The sequence below is a fragment of the Maniola hyperantus genome, chromosome 15, assembly GCF_902806685.2.
Source record: "Maniola hyperantus chromosome 15, iAphHyp1.2, whole genome shotgun sequence".
NCBI classification, from domain to species: Eukaryota; Metazoa; Arthropoda; class Insecta; order Lepidoptera; family Nymphalidae; genus Maniola; species Maniola hyperantus.
Genome location: NC_048550.1, coordinates 3,786,145 through 3,807,749, shown reverse-complemented (window position 1 = coordinate 3,807,749; position 21,605 = coordinate 3,786,145). Strand labels below are relative to the sequence as shown.

The following is a 21,605-nucleotide window of genomic DNA, read 5'->3' as shown; positions in this document are numbered from 1 at the left end:
AAAGCATTCTCCCCTGTCCCCCGCCAACATTTTGCAATTTTGTTTTCATGCAAAACCTTGTATATGCGTACTCTTGAGGCTGAATTCTCTGTGGCACTATAGTCACACAAAAATGGATCTATGTCAAAGGTTTACCTTCCAAGTTAGCCCGCTACCATCTTAGACTGCATTATCACTTACCACCAGGTGATATTGCAGTTAAGGGATAAATTATACTTCTAAAATAAAAATAAAAATATCTACTTGTCATCAAACGATGTATTCGGTTACCCTATGTTTTAAAGATAGGAATATTGTCTGAAATTCTAGTAGACTTTACTTAGACAAAGCTAAAAATATCTCATTTATTACTCAATATCATTATCATCAACTCAACCCATCGCAGGCCCACTACTGAGGACGGGTCTCCTTTCAGAATGCGAAGCGTTTAGGCTATAGTCTACCACGTCTTGCCAACGAACGTCTTTACATCTAGGCTATCACCGCTTCAAATAAGTAGTTTTAGAATAATGAAGGAATCGATGAACGAACATACAATAGCAGACTACCTGTCCGTACTCGGGTAATGAAAACCAAACAATTGCGGTCTCAATCAAACAGCGGAGATGATTATAGTGATCAGAACGAGCGCAGCCACACTGGACGACACCAAGGCGGCTAAACAATTTCACATCAAAGACAAAACATACAATCGCGGGCAAATAACCAAACCTATTATTATGTTTAGGGCTGTAACCAATCACAATTCTTACCAACAATAACAACTCAAGTTACACAACTTTACGTCTGTTCCGTACTTTCGTGTATACGTCGCGCAAATTGCTATTATTTGAAACCATGTCTCATTAACATCAAAATGACGTCATTTCACGTATATTTAAGTAAAACTATACCATCAGCTCGAAACTTCAGACTAGTGCTGACGTCACTAAAATGGCGGCCACGCGCATTAGCAATTTACTAGCACAAAACAGTATGGTCGCTTACAAAATGGAACGCCGCTAAAACAGACAATACATGGACAATACTTAGTTTGTAGTGTTTACCCATATTCGCAATAAAGAAATTTGTATTTGTCTTTTATTTGTATTAGTGCTTTCAACAGCTGTAATTCGAATTTGACGTACAGACTCCGCGAATAGCAACGCACGATACAAGCCTAGCCTTGTTTCAGTACTGAAAATGCTGAAACAACGACAGACGACTACCTACTGCAGTAAGCGATGTTGCAATGAGTAGGGATAAAATAAATTGATTACCATGTATCTCTTAATACTACGGTAACTCTTGAAACAAACATGTCTTACCGCATTATTAAAGAGTTCGCAGAGCTAGAGGTAGACTCTGCTTTTATTACACACTTGTACATAAGTTATGAAAAATGGGAGGAATTCAGAATTTATAGTCCCCTACCTAGACGCAAGGTATTTCGATTTGATATGCAACTCTTTACGCATCTGCAAGACATATCACATAGGTCAAAACATGCAGCAGTGCTTGCGAGCATAGAGTTATGATACTTGCGAGTGAACTATTACTAAGGTCGTAGTAACCCTATTGTAAACTTTTGGATAGTTTTCCCGACGTTCTTCCTCCATGTTACAACCCTAATACACGTGGGGGCACCAATCATGACCGTTTCCTTTTAAAGCGACCGTTCGACATCCGGCCAGTAAACGGAATCGAGTAGGCCAACTATCCATCGCAGCCGAGATCTCTCTTTAATTATATTGTTATGTCGATCGGCCGAGGTCGTGAGGTTACATAAAATAGATTATCTTTATACGATACAGAGCTGCCGCTTTATGAATAGCTCCTATCATATCTGCTATATCGAATTCTTTTTAAGAATTTCGAACCGCCCGCGGTCATTATAGCTGGAACGCGGCTGATTGCTTTTTTCCTCAAACTTTTTGGACATTTTGTGTAGTCACTATTCATTTGAGGTCGTCATTTTTACGCCTCTATTAAGGTCGCATAGTTCGTCCATCGCTGAGGTTGAATAAATATTTGGATTACGAATTTGCTTGCTTGAAACACACACAAAGCGTCATGGCAGGACGGCATCAGTGTGAACTAGAGTGAGCAAACTCTCGGTTTTCACGCATTTTTCATGCAAGTTTCCTGCCTGATGTTTTCCTTCACCGTTAAAGCAAGTGATATTTAATTGCTTATTGCAGCTATACATACCTATACTAAAAAGACTGACTGCAAGTCAGTTTTTGGGGTTCCGTAACTCAAAAGGAAAAACGGAACCCTTATAGGATCACTTTGTTATCTGTCTGTCTGTCTGTCTGTCAAGAAACCTACAGGGTACTTCCCGTTGACCTAGAATCATGAAATTTGGCAGGTAGGTAAATCTTATAGCATAGCTGACATTTGGGGAAAAATCTGAAAACCGTGAACTTAGGGTTAGATCACACAAAAAAAATTAAATTGTGGTCATGAACTAATAATTAGTATTTTCAACTTTTGAAGTGAGATAACTATATCAAGTGGGGTATCATATGAAAGGTACCTGTACATTCTAAAACAGATTTTTATTTATTTTTATGCATCATAGTTTTTGAATTATCGTGTCGAAATGTCGAAAAAATACGACTGTAGTACGGAACCCTCATTGCGCGAGCCTGACTCGCACTTGGCCGGTTTTTAATAAATAGGTATAGCTGCGATCTGTAAGAGGTTGCAGGTAGGACGAAGTGACTTCGTCTGTCCTTCCGGGCAAGCTTTTTTCAAGGTAGGTAACAGCAATAATAATTCTAACGGAAGCGCCAAGTAACCGCACGCGTCCGGCCGCCGCACTTTATCTAACCAGTGTACGTATGGTCCGCGACCGGTTGAGATGGCAATCGGAGTGAGGCGGGGGACTCCCCGGGTTAGCGCGGGGTTGTGCGGATGCGCAGGGCGTTCCCTGCCTGATTGCCATCTCGACCTGTGGCGTATTATGGTACTTAATCAGAGCCTCAATAGCTCAACCGGTGTAGGAGTGGACTGAAAACCGAAAGGTCGACGGATCAAATCCCGCCCGTTGCACTATTGTCGTACCTACTCCTAGCACAAGCCTGACGCTTAATTGGAGAGGAAAAGGGGAATATTAGTCATTTAATATGGCTAATGTTCTTTAAAAAAAAAAAAATGTGGACGTCTATCGGTTGATAATGATGATGATGACACGATAATAATATGATATTTTGTCGACATTTCCATAAAATGTAAATTCACGCCTGTTTTTCAATAGCGCGAACAGATTAGTACACGGACATTTTTTTTTTTTAGGTGGTTACACAGAGTACAAATTTTCTACTTCGCAAGTGGTTATAAGGTCAGAATGATTCATGGACATTATGATTTGTTGGGGTTTGATGATGAAGAATTTTCCATAAACGAAATGCTGTACCTTGGATAATTTTACACTTTTAGTTTAATTAAATTCAGACGTAGAGTTTATATATGGCCTAGCCATGTGGGTGAAAATCGTGATGGTGGATTATACTACCTATGTCTAGAAACTTTCCCCAATATAAATTAATGATGCATCTGCGCCGCAGTTCAGACAACTATAATAGTCTTACTTGAGTTAGTACCTATCGAACAAAATAATGTAATGTGCTTAGTATGAGGTATAACATCTCACTAATGGTGATAGAAATCGAGCATCGAAATACTTCAGCGCTAAAGTAGAACCTCAAACCTGACCTTAAAAGCCTTGTTGAAGTGAAAACTTTTTTATACCTACGTGATGGGAGATTTTGGGATGGGTAAAAATTTCGAGATGGCGTCACTGACAAGCTAATGTTAATAGTTCTGTATTGTAGTTAATATCTGTAGTTATAAGTATAACATGTTGCGCGTATTATATGCACGTTCAAAATTATTATACTTAGATATAATTTTTTAATTTGAAAATCCAAATTAATTGTATTATCAAAAATTTCGAACGTGCATATAATACGTAAGTTAAAACAGTTTAAGTCTTACTGTCGGGCGGTCTCCACTGACTAACTTTAAATCAAACACCTTTAGGTCCATTTTACTCTAACGTTATTGTGTTTCAGTGCTCTAATTCTATCAACGATTGTGAGATGTAAAATCTCATACTAAGCCCAGCTATATGCGGTCACTGCATTTCAAACAGCCTACAGGCGCGAAAACCGTAACAGACTATAATTTGCGGATTGTTTATCTATGGTACGCATTGATCTACAAATGGCCGCCGGAGGGCAGAGACGGAGTGACCTCGCATATTTCCATTTGACATTTAGCCCGATCGACCTTTCGTCTATTTCGGGGCTGACTCCTACGATGAATTATTATTCACCGCATTATATCGGGTTCGAGTCCGGCCCACGTTGCACCCACGCACCGTACCGGCTAAACTAGATCTGGTATTTATTCCTTACATTATTGTTGCAACGTTTTTTGTTGACGCTCGAGTTTTTAGAGCAATCAATTCATATTGTATGGGCAACTAATGTTATGTAGACCAGTGGTGTCCAAACGGTCAACCGCGATCAACTGGTCGGGTCAATCGTTAGAGATAATATTTAAGTCTATCGCCGAAAATATGTAGGTAGGTAGGTAGTATTAGAATGAAAACTACTTTGATATAATTTAGAAGGCTTTTATTCACTGTTCACATAGTAATTATTATTTATATCAACACAAGAGCAAACACCACTTTTTACGCGCCATTTTAGAATGACGTTTCGCATAGATCGCAATACTCCGCAGAGCACGCCACAGATAATACAATCACCTAGTTTTTATCCGTCTAACAGTAGGTAGGTACACTTCGCGTTCGAAATGCAGAAAATTAAATAAATTGAAATATTTTGAGAAGTCTTTTAGTGAAATCTCAAAATATATTTTAGTAAACAAAAGCCAGTTAGTAAACAAAAGCCAGTTTAGATAAAATGAAAGAATGTAAGAGTAGCATACATTTTGTAGACTTAAAGAAAAAGTTTTCGCGCTCGCTTCGCTCACTTTTTTTTAATTACTATTGTGGCTAATTCCATTGTACACAATCTCTAAACTAAAATGGCATGTCTAAATCTAATGCTATCCCTTTCATAATGTTGCTTGGGGAAAAGGATGGCACTAAATTTAGACCTGTTAATTTAGTTTAGTTTAGAGATTGTGTACAAGAGAATCGGCCCCAATGTCTATTCATTTTTAAATTTATTTGGTATTAATTGATCTACAAAACTTACAAGAAAAGGTCCGCTTCTAAAACTGCTAGACAAGACGTATCGATCTCTGAGTTATAGTACGCTGCAGAAAATAATGTACATCGACCTTAAGGAAGAGATAGCGGTTTTGTAGAGCATTGTCTCTGTCGGTGAAACCAAAAAAGGTCGCATAGGTATGAGTGACAGAGAGAATGCTCTACAACACTGAAATCTCATTCTAAAGGTTGATATACATTATTTTCTGCCGCGTCTTGTATATATTATTATTTGTTGGTAGGTCATAGATAAAGTATGGTCTCCACTGGTGAAGATTATAAAGTAAAAAGCGAATTTTGTTGTTTGGAATGACTCTCAAGTGCGTCTCTATCTTAGCGCACAAAGTTATCATATAAACATACATGCACTCCGTAGTTAAGGAAAATGATTGTTTAATGGCACCACAAGGTTTCACGATGTTTGATAATGGCTTTATTTGAGCCGTAAACGTGCAAGGTAAATTATTACGTCTAACGTGAATGGAGCGAGCGTAATTCACTTTCTCTGAGGTATTTTGGTAGGTTGTTACAGGGATGGTGATTTGCTATTGATTCTGCTTGTTGTAAACGTTGGCATAAATCACTGCGGTTCTCATTAGGCATACATATTTTTATTTGTTTTGAATACAAAGCTAGGCACGGCTGTAAATTGCCATTACAGTTTATGATATTCAGAGTTTGAAGCAAGTGCTAAATGGCTCGACGTTATAATATTGTCTTACATTTTACCAACGACCTATATTATTATACCTAAACCCTGATCGCATTTCCTGAATACTGGTAAACTCCAGCCTCGTGAAACTCTAACTAGAGTGAACAGAGAATAAAGTGGATTTATATTTTCGCCGAGCGAAGCCGTAGGAGGTCGCTAGTTGATCAGTAAATTACTACTAATAAGATAGCTGCTAGACACTAAACCTATTATTACCTACAGCAAGCACTTACAAAAACCCAGGAAGCTATTGGAAAGTTTTTGCATATAATGACGTGTGTGCAGTTAATTTCCTTCGCGTAAATTAAGTTAGAAAATTAAAAATGTTAACGTCGGTGACACTAGATTTATTATCATCGGAAGTCTTAGCTATAAATTATCCAGTAAGGCCATTGCCAGGGGGTAGAAAGCTATCCATTAGGCAGAGCCGGCTAGTGTCATTAGTTGCCTACATTTTTAGCCGCTAGGTTTAATCTTTAGTGGTCAAAATGAGGAAGTGAGAAAATTTTAACGAGTTACAAACTTACCTTCATTTTAAATTTATAGACTAGCGCTTGGCACCTGCTGGCAAGTGATGATGCAGCCTAAGATGGAGCGCGCTTGCCTAGAAGATGCCTATTCCCTCTTGACTTGAAGGTACCCATATTAAAATTGGAGGGTAATCAATATCACTATCAGGTATGCAGATTTCTTTACAGAAGAAAACTCCTTCACCGTTAAACATGTGATATACCCTCGATGAAGAATTATAATAAGTATATCAGTGCTAAAAAGGCCCCTAACTCCGCTATGTTAAAGGTGCTCGAGATCAAACCCCAGAATTCTCGAATAAGACACCGATGCCTTAGCCACTATTTTTAGAACAAGGTAAGTAGGTATATTAATTAGGTGGAAGATTAAAAAGTCGCAAGTATCAGAACACAAGTTTGTTATAACAATTTGCATCTGTTCTGATAAACGTGCCCGACTGAAACCTGCAACGGCACGCTTTATTGCCTGCTAAGAAGGAGAAAGATTAGGCCATAGACTACCCCGCTGGCCAAGTGCAAATTGTCAGACTTGACATACCTTGCTAAGCTAGTTCCGTAAGGTCTTTGGCAAATTACACTCTTATAGACAGCGGTTATCATCATCATTATCGATCAACCCATCGGCGAGGTCTCACCACTGGGTCTCCTCTCAGAATGAGAAAGGTTTGGCCATAGTCTACCTCGCTGGCCAAGTGCACATTAGCAGACTTCTTACAGCTGTGAGAACATTATGGAGAACTCTCAAGTATGCAGGTTTGCTCACGATATTTTCCTTCACCGCTAAAGTGAGATTAATGGATTGAGAAGATTGGTTTTAACTGTATGGTTTAAAAATTGAAGGCATATTATGCAGTTGAAAGTTTAAAAAGTAACAAGTATCAGAACACAAGTTTAAAAGGTCGCAAGTATTAAAACACAAGTTTAAAAGGTCGCAAGTATCCACAAGTTTGTTTTAACAATTGCATCTGTTAGGTCTGGGGCGCGCGCCGCCGGCGGGCGCACGCGCCGATGTCAGATTAGAGCCAATAAACGTGCCCGGCTGCAACCTATAACGGCACGCTTTATTGCCTGCTAAAGTCGTCGCTCATCTTATACACTATACGTTCCACTATACCTTCACTGGATTGCTCTGTAGCAGAGATTTACAGTGAAGCTATTTGTATCCTACACATCTACTGCCAAGTATTGTTCACGACAGGTCGAGGTGGCAATTTGCTAGTGAGGTGTACAGACCGGGTAGTCGAAATCGATAATTATTTTGCTAAGCAACAAAAGTTGTTTCAAATTATTTTTTAATGAAGAATGACAGTTACAATGTCACGATCGCAATCACCTCTGATTGGATGACGCTCGCTCACTATTGGCTACAATGCATTGTTGCAACAAGAATCGCACAAATTCAGCCAATCAGAACAATTGTGATTGTAATAATGATTGATGCAGGTTTTACGAAATCGACCTACAGGCAACTGAAGTCTCCCAAGACATATTAAAATTTAAGAGTGTCTGGGAGGTGATTGTTAAGTGTCTTGCAGTGCATGATGTGATTTCTATTCCGAAGAAAATTTAAAAAAAATTGACTTTATAATTTGACGAAAGATTTTTATACGTCTTCTGTTATCTGCCAAAGTCAACATGATCCAAACTTCATAGTCGCTGATCGTTCCTCCCTGTGTTGGGGACGAAGCGCATAAAAACTTTCAGCTTTTATAAAATAACGAAGGTCTGGGCCCTTCGGGCTCTTAGTTCATTAGGTGACACCATGATACCCGGGGTCGTCAAACTGCGGCCCCCGGGCCGCATGCGGCCCGCCGCTGGTATTTGTGCGGCCCGCGGCATACCAAATAATTTTACAAAAAATACTAATTATACCTACGATTAAGTATCGCAATCGCCTTCCAGTCAAAAGACACCATGAGGATTTCACGTAGTCCCAAAGACGCGAACATAGCAGAAATTGTAAAAAAAAATGCAACATCATAAATTCGTGAATTGTAAACTTTTTTATTTATTACTTAAGTGCCTAACTACCTTAAAATAAAATGTGTTTTTCTTTGTACCTAACCAAAATCTCAAATAAACATTTTTGTTTTTATTTACTTACATTCACTTGCACCCGCGTTGCTAGTTTTCACATAGGTACAATTCACAAGTGTACGGCCCTCAGTACTATCTCGCATTGTCCTATGTGGCCCTTGACCAAAAAAGTGTGACGACCACTGCTTTATACCGTGTCTTGGGTCTCGTAACAATTTTTCTTCGAGACTCCTGGGCAACTGATCATCGAAAGGACAATGACAGAATTTCTATAGAACCGTAACCCATTTTACTATAGTATAAAAGTTGTTTACACGTATGCCTTATGCAGCATTTTGTTACTGTTTCATCACTGATAAGTGATAACTAAACATATGATTTAACACCTCTAGAACTTGCGGTTTTTATTAAATCTAAGATTAAGTCACATAATGATTCTAGGTTACCTATATACAATTTACCTATAATTTATTGTGAAACTAATAAAAACATCCGCAATTTTAAAATCACAAATTTTAATTTTTAAGTGGTTATTCAATACTAGGATAGTTATCATTAATTTATATTGAGTGTGGTGGGCCAGGATCTGGCATTCTCCTTTGATCAGATTCGTCGATTGGCCTTTGCGATTGGCTTTGGCAGGACCGTTTATTTAGATTAATTTGAACTTATTTCAATATAATAGTTTCGTTTTATCTATCCTATGATCTGGTTCTAATGACATTGCAGCACGAACTCCCTAGTCATCATTAAGTGGGTCTCCACGAGCCACCCACTAAGCCTAATAATAGCAATAGAGACAAGTACAGAGTATACTTCATAGTATTTACTATTACTATACTAAACTTTATTACTACATTTTACTGAACAAAGTGTTTTGTGAAGGAATGTAGGTCTGTGTATAGGTCATCAAGATATTGGGATTCCTGTCAACTGTTCAATTAAACATAGATTACTAGGTGATGCTTGCGGCTTAGCCCGCGTGGATTAAGGTTTGAAATCCTGTGGAAACTTTTTATTTTCCGGGATGAAAATTAGTCTATGTCCTTCCCCGGGATGTAAGCTATCTCTATACCAAATTTCGTCATAATCAGTTAAACGGATGCACCGTGAAAAGCTAGACAGGCAGACAGACACACTTTCGCATTTATAATATTAGTATGGATAGTAAGGATTAATTCAAGATTTGTTTTAGCTAAAGTAGCTTTTAAAAACTCTCAATAAAGACTTTAAGATGAGTGGAGTAGATATTATTAGCCTTTTATGAGTATAAATAATATCTGTCCCGGCTGTACTCACGTGTTTATAGTCGACGTTAGCCCGACTAGTTTCGAACCTATCCGGGGTCCTTTTTCAAGGGAGTCAGTTCGCGCACGCGCCGCGGTTTTGACTGCGGGTCGCGCGTGCCGCTGCCCGTAGAGCCCGTTGTATGAGTATACTTTAACAGTGTATGTGTAGGTATTGTAGAGCGAGACTTGCGAATCTCATCTACATCAATGAACAAAGTCAGTAGGCAAGTCATTCTGAAACTTTGGGTTTGTTTACACCTAACTTGATCGCAATTACAAGTTTTACTCACGTAAGTAGCTTACGTAATTAATTGTCAAAAAATTTACATCAAAGGAGTATGCCCATGGACAGTAGGAATTTTCAGTACACATTTTTAATTAGCATCCAAGACGTATAATCTCTAGGACCATTGTGATTAGGTAGGCACCCTTAACTCCCTTACACCATTATGTAGCTACTTCGATTTATATTTTACGCAATTAAAGTCGCGACTATCAGTTGTATGCTAGTATAATGATATAATGGTATATGTGTAATAACTTTCAGTGGAATATCTTGGTCTTGTCTCAGATTGCAAAGTGTCAGTCGCCAATGACTGTCATTTACACAAGTTATAAGTTACGCATTCTAGGATTTGCGACGTCCAACCAGATACGGGCTTCGGCCGTTTATTGCAAACTCAAAGCGAAAGGTCTCGCATTTCAATCCAGATATTTCATAGAGGATACTTGATATAACCGATAGTAATAAAAATACATGAACTCTACGTGATCAAATCAGAAATGAGGAGATCCGTAGGAGAACTAGTAACTGACATATCTCAATAGGTTGCGAAGCTGTGGTTGCAATGGCCAGGACACATAGTTCGAAAAACTGATAGACGTTGAGTCCTAAGGTGCTAGATTGGCGACCTCGTACCGGATAGCGCAGCATTGGCAGACCCTTCATTTGGTAAACAGACAACATCAAACGATCGAGGATTCGGAGCGCTCGGCGTAAGACCGTGGCGCCTTCACGGGTATTTTACGACCAATCCTTTTGAGCAATTTTCACGAAATTTTGCATCCCAAAGAAAGACATAGGCTATTTCCAAAATCAAAGCGACCCCACGGGATTTTTAAAAACCTAAATCCACGCGGAAGAAGTCGCGGGCATCATTTAAAAACAGAATAACCTTAAAAATAATAGGTATTATTACAAAACTCCTAATCGAACAAGTCAGATCTAAAGTGAAATGCCCTCACAAGGCTTCATTGAAAGCGAATATCGATTGGTCGGGTATATAATAAGTCAGGTACAGAGACCAGCCACCCACGGCGCGCCGGGCGCGTCGGTATGGAAAATTGGATTTCAACTTATTCTAATGTTATTCACCAACTCATGTATTACACTTGTATGTCCCACAGATGTCTTTTAAAGCAGATGCAGTTGATGTAGTGCATTACGTAAACACCGGGGTTTAGAATAATGAGATCCTGATGAAATATCGGGAACTGGTTAGGTGGACTTTGACAAGTGGTTAGCGATTTAAATTAAGAAATTACATTACCTAGTTGTTTATCAAATAGAATAGAATATATTTTTCTTCAAGTTATCATTAGTGTTATCATCATCATCATCATCATCCCAATCCATCGCAAGCCGGCCAACTGAGCACGGGTTTCCTCTCCGAAATGAGAAGATATTATTGATATCGATAAAAACCTTATCTAAATATTTAAAAGGAAAAGGTGACTGACTGATCTATCAACGCACAGCTCAAATTACTGGACGGATCGGGCTGAAATTTGGCATGCAGATAGCTATTATGACGTAGACATCCGCTAAGAAAGGAATTTTTAAAAATCTAACCCTCAAGGGGGTAAAATAGCGGTAGTCCACGCGTACGAAGTCGTGGGCATAAGCTAGTATGTAACTAAAAGAAAAAAGATATTAATGTAAGAAAACATAAAGATTATCATCATCGTCAAATAACCCAATTTCGAAAGGCCACAACAGAATTTACATAAACGTGGTCCATGTAGCTATCTCAAATCGTTATATGTACGAAATTTATGTGCGCGTATAAAATCTAGATTATTATATCAATTGCTTTGCATTCGCCGTGACAGGCAGCAATCCGAAATAATTGAACGCTGCGAGTACACGCGGTTCACTAGCGAGTGCTAGCGAGCATGAACTGAATCCAAATGACGTCCAGTACATGCATAGTACGAGTTACAACGTCTCGATAACGTTGATAGATTTCGAGTATCAATTTTTTTTTAATTCCGATACAAGTTAGCTCTTGACTACAACAAGAAACTGAAGTCTACAATGGACGCGGGCTAACTTGAAAAGGGTAGGTATGGTAGTTGCATTAAACCCATCGGTTTCTACACGGCATCGTACCGGAACGCTAAATCGCTTAACGGCATGGCTTATCCGGTAGGGTGGTAACTAGCCACGGCCGAAGCTTCCTATCAGATCAGACCAGAGACAATTTTGAAAATATAAATTCATAGATTATGAATTTATATTTTCTAACGACCACAGTGTTTACCACTGCGCCAGGGAGGTCGTGGTATATTAAACAGCTGGTCGATTGCGGAAAGCTGTATCAACTGAATGTTTCGATTTAGAAAACTATCAACATTGTCGAGATGTGTAGGTGAACTCATGTTAAGACTACTAAAGTGCAATTCTATAAACGTAAGTCTCCGCGTTGACACAGCACTGAAAATTGAAACGATATTACATTAAATACTTAATGATTCAACGACGAACACAACGCTGAACAGTATTTAACAGAATGCGAAGTTTTGTGACGTTTGCATTGCTACCATTGTTACTTAAAGCTTAAGTAGTTTATTTCTTCACTTTCGCTAAGATTAAGATGACTCGTGTTACGAAGGTAACATTTACAGGTTTCCGAGTGCTAATAATTTAAATAATTATGAATATCTAGCTGACTAGCTGATGCCCGCGACTTCGTCCGCGTGGAATTAGGTTTTTTATAAATCCCGAGGGAACTGTTTGATTTTCCGGGGTAAAAAGTAGCCTATGTCACTCTCCAGGTCTTTATTTATATCCATGCAAAAAATCACGTCAATCCGTTGCACCGCTGCGACGTGATTGAAGGACAAACCAACAAACCAATAAACCAACAAACAAACAAACAACTTTCGCATTTATAATAAGGGTACTGAGGAAAATTGATCATTAATATCTATAGGTGGTAACAGCTCTAGTTTGTCCTATAATTACGAAACATGATAACATGACAGCTGTTGTGTATAGTTGTACGATTTCACGTCGCTGCAGTGTATTTTAATAAACCCAAACAACCTCCCAAGATAAACGTTCCAGTTGTTAATTTACATACGGGAATCTGTTATCGAGGGAACTTAATTAAACATCAGAAACTGTAAGCTTTAATTAACTAATCTACTCAGACTTGCAGCGCGATAGGCTATTAGGTCATTGTCAGGAAAGGTTATCGAGACAAACTTAATGCTAAAATGGATAAGTATGCTAAGTTAGGCCTTAGAAATCCATACTAATCCATACTTAATATTATAAATGCAAAAGTGTGTCCATCAGTCTGCTGGCTTTTCACCACCCATCTGTTTACCTGATTTTGACGGAATTCCTTGCATCCCGGAGATGATCATAGGCTAGGTTCTTTTTATGTCAGACAGACATACACATAGAGATAGATACACTTTCGTTTTTATAATATTAGTATGAATAAAATTGTTGTCTTTTGTTTTATTTCTTACTTTACTTTTATCGTCTATAGAGACGCAGTTAGTTACCAAACAGACTTGCAGTCAATATGCAGATCATCTTTTCTTTATTAACCGACTTCAAAAAAAGGAGGAGGTTATAGATCCTTAACCTCATCGGTGTTGTATTACTCCAGCAGCCCAGAATCAGTCACGCTTTTCAGACGCTTTCTCGCAGCTCTTTCATCGACAAAGCCACGAAAGACCAGTTTCACACTGATTGCACTTGGGAATCGATCAACATGCAATTCAATACAATAAAAATGCATAAAAGTATTATGTCTAGTCAAACTAGTCGTAGAATGGAGCCGATAGCGACCGATACAAGCTTTGAATAATGAGTGCGTTCGAGATAAACTCGTTGCGGGCGACACACGTCACAGTGAGTCGAGACGGACAAATGATAGCGGTGTCGAGAATTCCTGTTCTCGTATTAGGATTATCATACGCTCGGTCGGGCCTGTTTGCGTGTACATATCGTTAAGCTGATTGCAGATTACAACAAGAGACGCATGTGCAGAAAGCAATGCTTTTCCAGTACTGGATGAGCTTTAATCATAATCATAATCATAATTTATTATTGCAAATACACGTTTTATATGTGGTACAGCAGTCAGGTCACAGTGTATTTACCATTATAATGGTGTGCAATAGTTACCTAGCATTTACAATTATTATGTTAATTATATGAATGACAATGACAATCACGATAAATTATAGCAACTAGTTTATGTAGTACATTAGGACATTAAAAGGGAAGCGAAAGGTACTTTTACAGACGGGAACAGTTACTTTTAGAAATCTAATCCAGACTAATATAGAACCTGACTCAACGCGGATGAAATCGCGGGCAAAAGCTAGTGATTCATACAAATCAAAGGCACGCCCTATCGCGGAACGGAACTCTGTGTGACTAGTGCTTTAGAATTAATACGCGCTGTCGGTGTAAACTAGTTTACGCTATACTTATCTGTTAAGTTAATACGATATTTGAAATCGTTGTTCCCAATATGGTTTGATTGAATGCGCCATGTGATATTAGAATGATTTTGCGTCGTATTAATATCTAATCCAATCCATCAGCCTGTTTGCGTCCACTGCTGGACATAGGCATTTCTAAGAGCGCGCCACAGTTGGCCTCGTCCACAAACTAAAAGTCGCTCTGCGCGCTATGGAGCAAGCTATGTTGGGTATCACTCTCAGGGATAAGATCCCGAACGAGGGAATTCGCGGAAGAACAAAAACGACCGACATAGCTCAAAGGGTTAGCAAGCTGAAGTGGCAATGAGCCAGTTCATGTCTGTCGCAGAACCGACGGCCGATGGGGCAGTCGTATTCTGTAGACCGCGTACCGGTAATCGCATGTGTGGGATGACCACCAGCCCGCTGGACTGACGACCTCAAGAAGGTGGTGGGGAGCGGATGGATGAGGAAGGCATATACACTTTCCATTCATTTATATTTTATCTCATTTTTCACAATTTCATAGTTGTAGTTTACAAAATTGTGAAAAATTAGTAATTCTTCCATGAGCTGATATCCTTTAAAAAAAATCTTTAGAACTCTGTCAAACGTCAATTGATTTTGATAGCTTATTTGTTTTTAGATTAGATATCTGAATAATATTTAGATTTTATTATTGTCTTGTGACAAGTATTAAAATTAAAAATGTCTGGTGTACACAAAACACTACAATATGCAAATTGTGAATAAGTACACCACGAACATGAGCAATAAAAAAAAAGGCTAATGACAAACAGTAACGTGTAAATTCGCCAAATTTTACAACAAAGCGTACAACTATACTACGTAAAGGACGTTGCAGGATGACACAACTGCATAAAATTAACGGTCACAAGACATTCGGGGAAGAACAGTACGCTTAGTACGAGATTGTATGTCTCACCGACGTATTCGAGTGTCGAAACACTTCCGCGTTATAATAAACTGGATCTTAACTGCCTTGTTTTAAAGCTCAAATTTGTCTACACATCTACAACCAGGCGCGAAACGTTGCGAAATTAAAATCAGTGGCATTGAATATTTGACTTTAATTCAAGGTCCTTTAGATCTATTTTACTTTGACGTTATTGTGTTTCGACTCTCGAATTCTAGCAACGTTGGTTGGAGACGTAAAATCTTATACTAAGCGAACAATTCAAGTTAAACCAACACAAGTTTGAACGGGTTTCTTTGCGGTTTAAGAGTTATATCTTCAGAGAAATTATCAACATTTCTCTTCAGGGTCAGTTATTTCAGGATGCGGGTATGTAAAAAAGAAATCTTTTTTACTAGAAATGTTTTTATGGCTAAAGGTTTAGACATACACAAAGCGTAACGGCACCTGCGTGACAACACGTCACTGACCGCGCGCGTACGCGTTATTACCTATCCCTACTAACATTATAAATGCGCAAGTGGGTTTGTCGGTCCTTCAACGGAGCAATAGATGGACATGACTTTTGGATTATAGAGAAACTTTGAGGACTTTTGAATATAGAGAAAGACTTTTGGATAAGTAGGTATAGGAGAATGACGTCGACTACTTCTTATCCTAAAACTTCATCGTTGCCACATGACTATTAAACCTAACCACGTGGAAGAAGTTTTATCAAGTTTTAACACTAATACCCGTTCTACTACTATGGCGTTGGTATGTTCACGCCCTAACTCGTTGCTTTAAAAGGATATAAAAGATGACCTGTTTATAGCTGCTCTTATCAGATCAAATGTAATGTAATTTTTGGGGAATTTGGGGATTCTATCCTGTTTGCAATGCATGTAGCTACTCTTATATTAGATGTTAGATTATGTTTTTTTGAAGTGAAGAGTGTACATCTAATCGTTTTAAAATATGATTCTACTTACTGAACTTTAAATAAGGGCGATGAACTTTGTTTTCTCTCAAAATTTATACAAACAGACGATCAAAATAAATAAATTTCTATCAGTGCCAATTTGAATGTTTTACTAATTGGTTATGGACCCAAAGATTCATAGAATAAGTTGGAAGTATTCAAATCAATGGTATTAGCTATTTAGCTAATTCTGTACCAAAATTTCACAAAAACTGAAAAGCTAGCCGACAAACAGACGGGACAGACATATTTTCGCATTTATAACATTAGTATGGATTGTTTCCATGGTGGGTTGAATAATATTAATTGTCAAAGGAACAATCAGCAGTAATATAGACTCGTAAAGAACTATCACATTAAATAACTATATACAGGTTATGATACAAATAATGAAACATTTGCAATGGAACGGGTCTCAATAACCATAGAGTCTAGTACTGGTAATGTAGAGCACTTGTACACAATTCAGACAAAACAACCCGACTTGACATTAACTCGCATTAAAATCACAATCATTGCAAACACAACAACAGCTTATACTCGATAAACTGTATAATAATAAAAAACCGAATCAGGAAATGCTTACAAAGTCCGCGATTATTATTGTATCTGATCTATTTTTGGAGTTGAGCGAAAATAAAACTTATGTCTTTAGTTTTAAGGGTTGGTGCGACTGCAGAAAAGTTTGCGGTACTTTCGTTGACATTCCTGATGATACAAGAGCTGGTGTGAAATTTTGAAAAGGTAGGATTTAAATGAACTTTTATTAAAGCGTGCTAACACATATTAGTATCATAGTTTGCCTTAATTATTTTAATGTTAAAATTACGCTGCACCTTTGTTCATCTTTACAAATAATCAAAGAAAAAATTGACAAACTGGCATATCAACATACAGCCGTGGTCCAGAAACTTGAGATTTTCCATGAAAATGATGGTATTCTATAACGTAGATGCACTAATAGGGTATAGGGGTATAATAGGGACAACTATAAGGGTTTTCAGGGATCAGCTAGTATCTAAAATTACATTACAGTACGCGGCCGAAAGTAATGTACATCGACATTTAGAAGGAGATAGCAGATTTGTAAAGCGTTGTCCCTGTCATTGAAACCGACAAAACGTCACATAGGTATAAGTGACAGAGACAACGCTCTACAAAGCCGAACTGTCACTCTAAAGGCCGATATACATTACTTTCGGCAGCGTACTGTACAATGGCAACTCAAATCGATACTACTAACTTAGCAGGTCTCTGGCCCATTGGTAATAGGAAGATACCTAGTAATCCAATAAAAATAGGCACTGGCAGGTTTCTTGGCCTGAAGGTAGCAGTACCCGTAGTATAAGATTTTACGTCTCACCAAACGTTACTAGAATTCGAGAGTCGAAACACTTCCGCGTTATAGTAAACTGGATCTTAAGTGAATTGTTTTAAAGCTCAAGTTTGTCTACACATCTACAGCCAGCGCTCCAAGCGGAAACGTTGCGAAATTAAAATCAGTGGCATTGAATTTTTGACTTCAATTCAAGGCTTTTAGGTCAATTTTACTTTGATGTTATTTTGTTTCGATTCTCGAATTCTAGCAACGTTTGGTGAGACGTAAAATCTTATACTACGGGTACAGACTCTATCCCGTCAGCTCTTGTACCGCAGAGGGAAAGGTCGCAAACTGGTCCGACATTACGATCATTACGGTGGACGGCGGTGGATTGCTGCCATCTGCTGTGATTGGCGTCCATTATCTGGCACGCGACCGTTTCCGTGGATGCGAGTAAATCTGACTTGTGTAATTTACCTACTGGTGTAATAGAGATACAATGCAAGACACTCAGACGGTTTTTTATTATAGTTGTCTTTTAATGTAGAGTGGATTCCTTTCGCCATAGTTTTATCTAGTACTAGCTTATGCTCGCGTGGATTTATATTTACAAAAATCCTGTGCCACTTCTTTGGCATTTCGGGATAAAAAGTAGCCTATTTCACTCACTCTCCAGGTCTTTAATTACATCCATGCAAAAAACGTAGGTATATGTAGGTATAATCATTAATCACAATGCCGTAGCACTATTCCTTTACTATTTTATTACGTACTCGTAGGTCCGAGTCTCACAGGAGGCGCCCTTAGGAAGACGTTCCCTCCCGATTTTTTTTTATTGATTGATTGATATTTTCAGTATCTTCGCAGCCTAAGCACACCTACTTAGCACACGAGTAGATATTATAGAGTAGAGGGGAAGCTTCACACTAACTCACGCACACCACGACGTGCTGTGCTAGAGTGAGTGAACCTACAGCCAGCCGCTCGTATGAAGCTTCCCCTCTGGTCTATATATCTACTCGTGTGTGCTTAGTACGCAACAGGTCAAGATGGCAACCGGGGGCTGCATACCCGCACGTCACCCGCGCTATCCCGCACCGAGTCAGTAAGGGGGCTGTGCGGGTGTTGCCACCACGAATGCTATCTCGATCTGTCGCGTACTATAGTATGTTCTGTGTATAAAGATGCGAGCAATTCGTAGTGTGTACGGTGTAATAAACGCAATCTGCGAGTACAATCGATGGTTTATCTCTAACTAATAGATTTGCTTTCATTTCCGATTTGATAGCGATATGAGAATGTGTGAGGTTTCACTCCAATGAAAATGAAAGTGCTTGAATTGGTCACTTCCTTTCGAACTCATCATTAATTTATTGTGAGTATAAACATAAATTAGATATAGGTACAATTTTAATGTTCACTGTATCAATTAGATGTTTTCTTGATTGAACTTAACTTCATGAAAAAAACAATTACGTAGGTATTTCATACAATTGACATACCTACCTAAGATTAAGAAGAATATTTTTTTAACAAATAAGTAAATCTTGGTGGGCAAGATGTATTTTCAAAGTAATCTAAAGTTTAGCTCCTAGATAAGTATCTTTAAGTGTCCTAAATCGAGGAGTTTTTATAAAATTAATTGTAGCCGGAAAATTCAAAAAAAATCTTACTCGAGTGGAATTTTGAAAATCGGTGAGATTTAGGTTTTTGAAAATCCCGTGGGAACTCTTTAATTTTCCGGGACAAAAAGTAGCCTATGTCCTTAACCGGGATGCAAGCTATCTTTGTACCAAATTTCGTCAAAATCGGTTGAGCCATGAAAATCTAGCAGTCAGACAGACAGACAGACACAGACAGACAGACAGACAGACAGACAGACAGACAGACAGAAAGACAGACAGGCAGACAGGCAGGCAGACAGACATACACTGAACATGAGGTATGGATGTACAGATTGTTCGGAATAAAATGTATTTAAGGAGACACGTAAAGGATAGTAGACACATTCGTTACACCCTAGGTATCCGAATTGAACTCAAAGGACTGGCTACGTGATCGATACGATAAGAAAACGATCATGGAGAATACTTTACCGATTTCAGCATTCGCTGCAGAGTTTGTAAAATTACACCAATATAATAGGTACGTCTCCTACGTGCTCCAATCTATTTTATGACTAACTTACATAAGAGATGCATCCGCTGTTTCTTCTATAGCACTCTAGGCTCCGTGGAAACCTTGCAAGGTTTTTCTTTGCGAAGTGAGCATTGAATTAAATGTATAGAAACGGTTTGCTGAACAAAAGTTGTGTTCCAAAACCTATCAAAGTTATGCAAAAGCTACAACTCGCATCAAAAATTCTTGGTTGGAATAACCAATCCAATTCGTAATACATTAGTGATCGTTGGCAGAAAAAAGAGATTTTTGGGTTATGAGTCGGATTATTTACTACTATGTACCTAAGTGTAGGTATTATGGGAGCGAACAAGACCACGCCGGCCGCATTGAAAAACAAAAAATCGAAAACAAAAAATATTCTTACCGCAACTAAATTTGTCTCTCCAAAATAAACTGATTAATCAACTAATTAGGTGGATTTTTGTCAACGATAAGTGAAAAATGAATTAGTAAATAGGTAGATACTTATGCCTAATTAGACGTTTTACTTCGATGAAAATTTTCCTGATGTTTTCTCGGCAACGATAATATCGATATGTAAAAAAATCTTAAACAGTTTTATAGAAAAATTAGACTATCAAAATAGTAGATAAAACGACTAACGAGCATAGAGCGCACGAATGCATAGACAATCTAGGGTTGTCAACCCTTTATAATTCCTATTTCCTGTCGAGTTACAGGCAGTTAGGTACTTTATGCTGACTTTATAACCAGTTTACATTTTTTTCTAGTCCAGAATTCTATTAAATTCATCCCAGCACTATGTATCTTCAAATACATCTACCAACAGCAGTAGGAAATTTCAAAAATACTTTAAAACGTTATTACTTTATATTAAGTATAAATTATGCAAAAAATATACTATATTTTGTGATTTCATACAATCTTGTGCAAAAGACAGATCATTCGAACGTTTGAAAACAAAACTCTTTCATATATTGCTCGCATGAGTGCCAAGTTTTCCAAAATAATGCTGTTTGGAAAACTTGGCAGTGTCCCGAGTTTCAATGAATTTGTCAATGCTATGGCGATGACAACTCACGACGTTCGTCTGCTTATACTAATTAATTAATTATAGGTTTACCGTAACGCTAAGGTCACGTTAACTAACTTGAAAAGTTCAACTAAGGTCTCAGTTTTCCCCTTACATTAAAAAAAATGCCAGCCCTTAAGCTATCGGCCATACAGCCAAACAAACGAGCGTTCGATCCGCGATAGGATCTACGGAACCTGCTCCCGACTATCTGGTCATCTAGACATCTCTATTTAAATACACGCCTCCAGTCCCTATTGAACTAAATTAAATGCTGCGATTCAAAACTAAGCTGATACGTGATCGCAGATTACAGCGAGAGCCGCAAAGCCGGAAGAGGCGCAAGAAATCAGAGCCGCAAGATCCGTAAGATGCGCAAGACCTTTTACGGGCTCATTTCTTAGTACTTACTAAAAATGCAAGTAAAGTCTATACAGCGCCCTTTGACTTTGCTCTGACTTAAGACACTGTTAAAACGAGACAGCGTTATATCGCTGACATAAATCTTTCTCGTTACCTGTATAACCGAAACGTAAGTCTGAACTAAGTCAAAACACGCTTTATAGATTTCAGCCTAAGAGTCAACAGCATTGGACGCGCTGAAAAAATTATGCAAGTGACATTAACAGCACCAACCACATTTATTTGG

At 38.3% G+C, this 21,605-nt stretch overlaps 1 protein-coding gene across 5 annotated transcripts in view; it reads right to left on the bottom strand.

Moving 5' to 3' along the window:
- Window positions 1-21,605, bottom strand: part of LOC117989006 (uncharacterized) — a 313,773-nt gene that overhangs the window by 29,189 nt on the left and 262,979 nt on the right. The window lies entirely within an intron of this gene.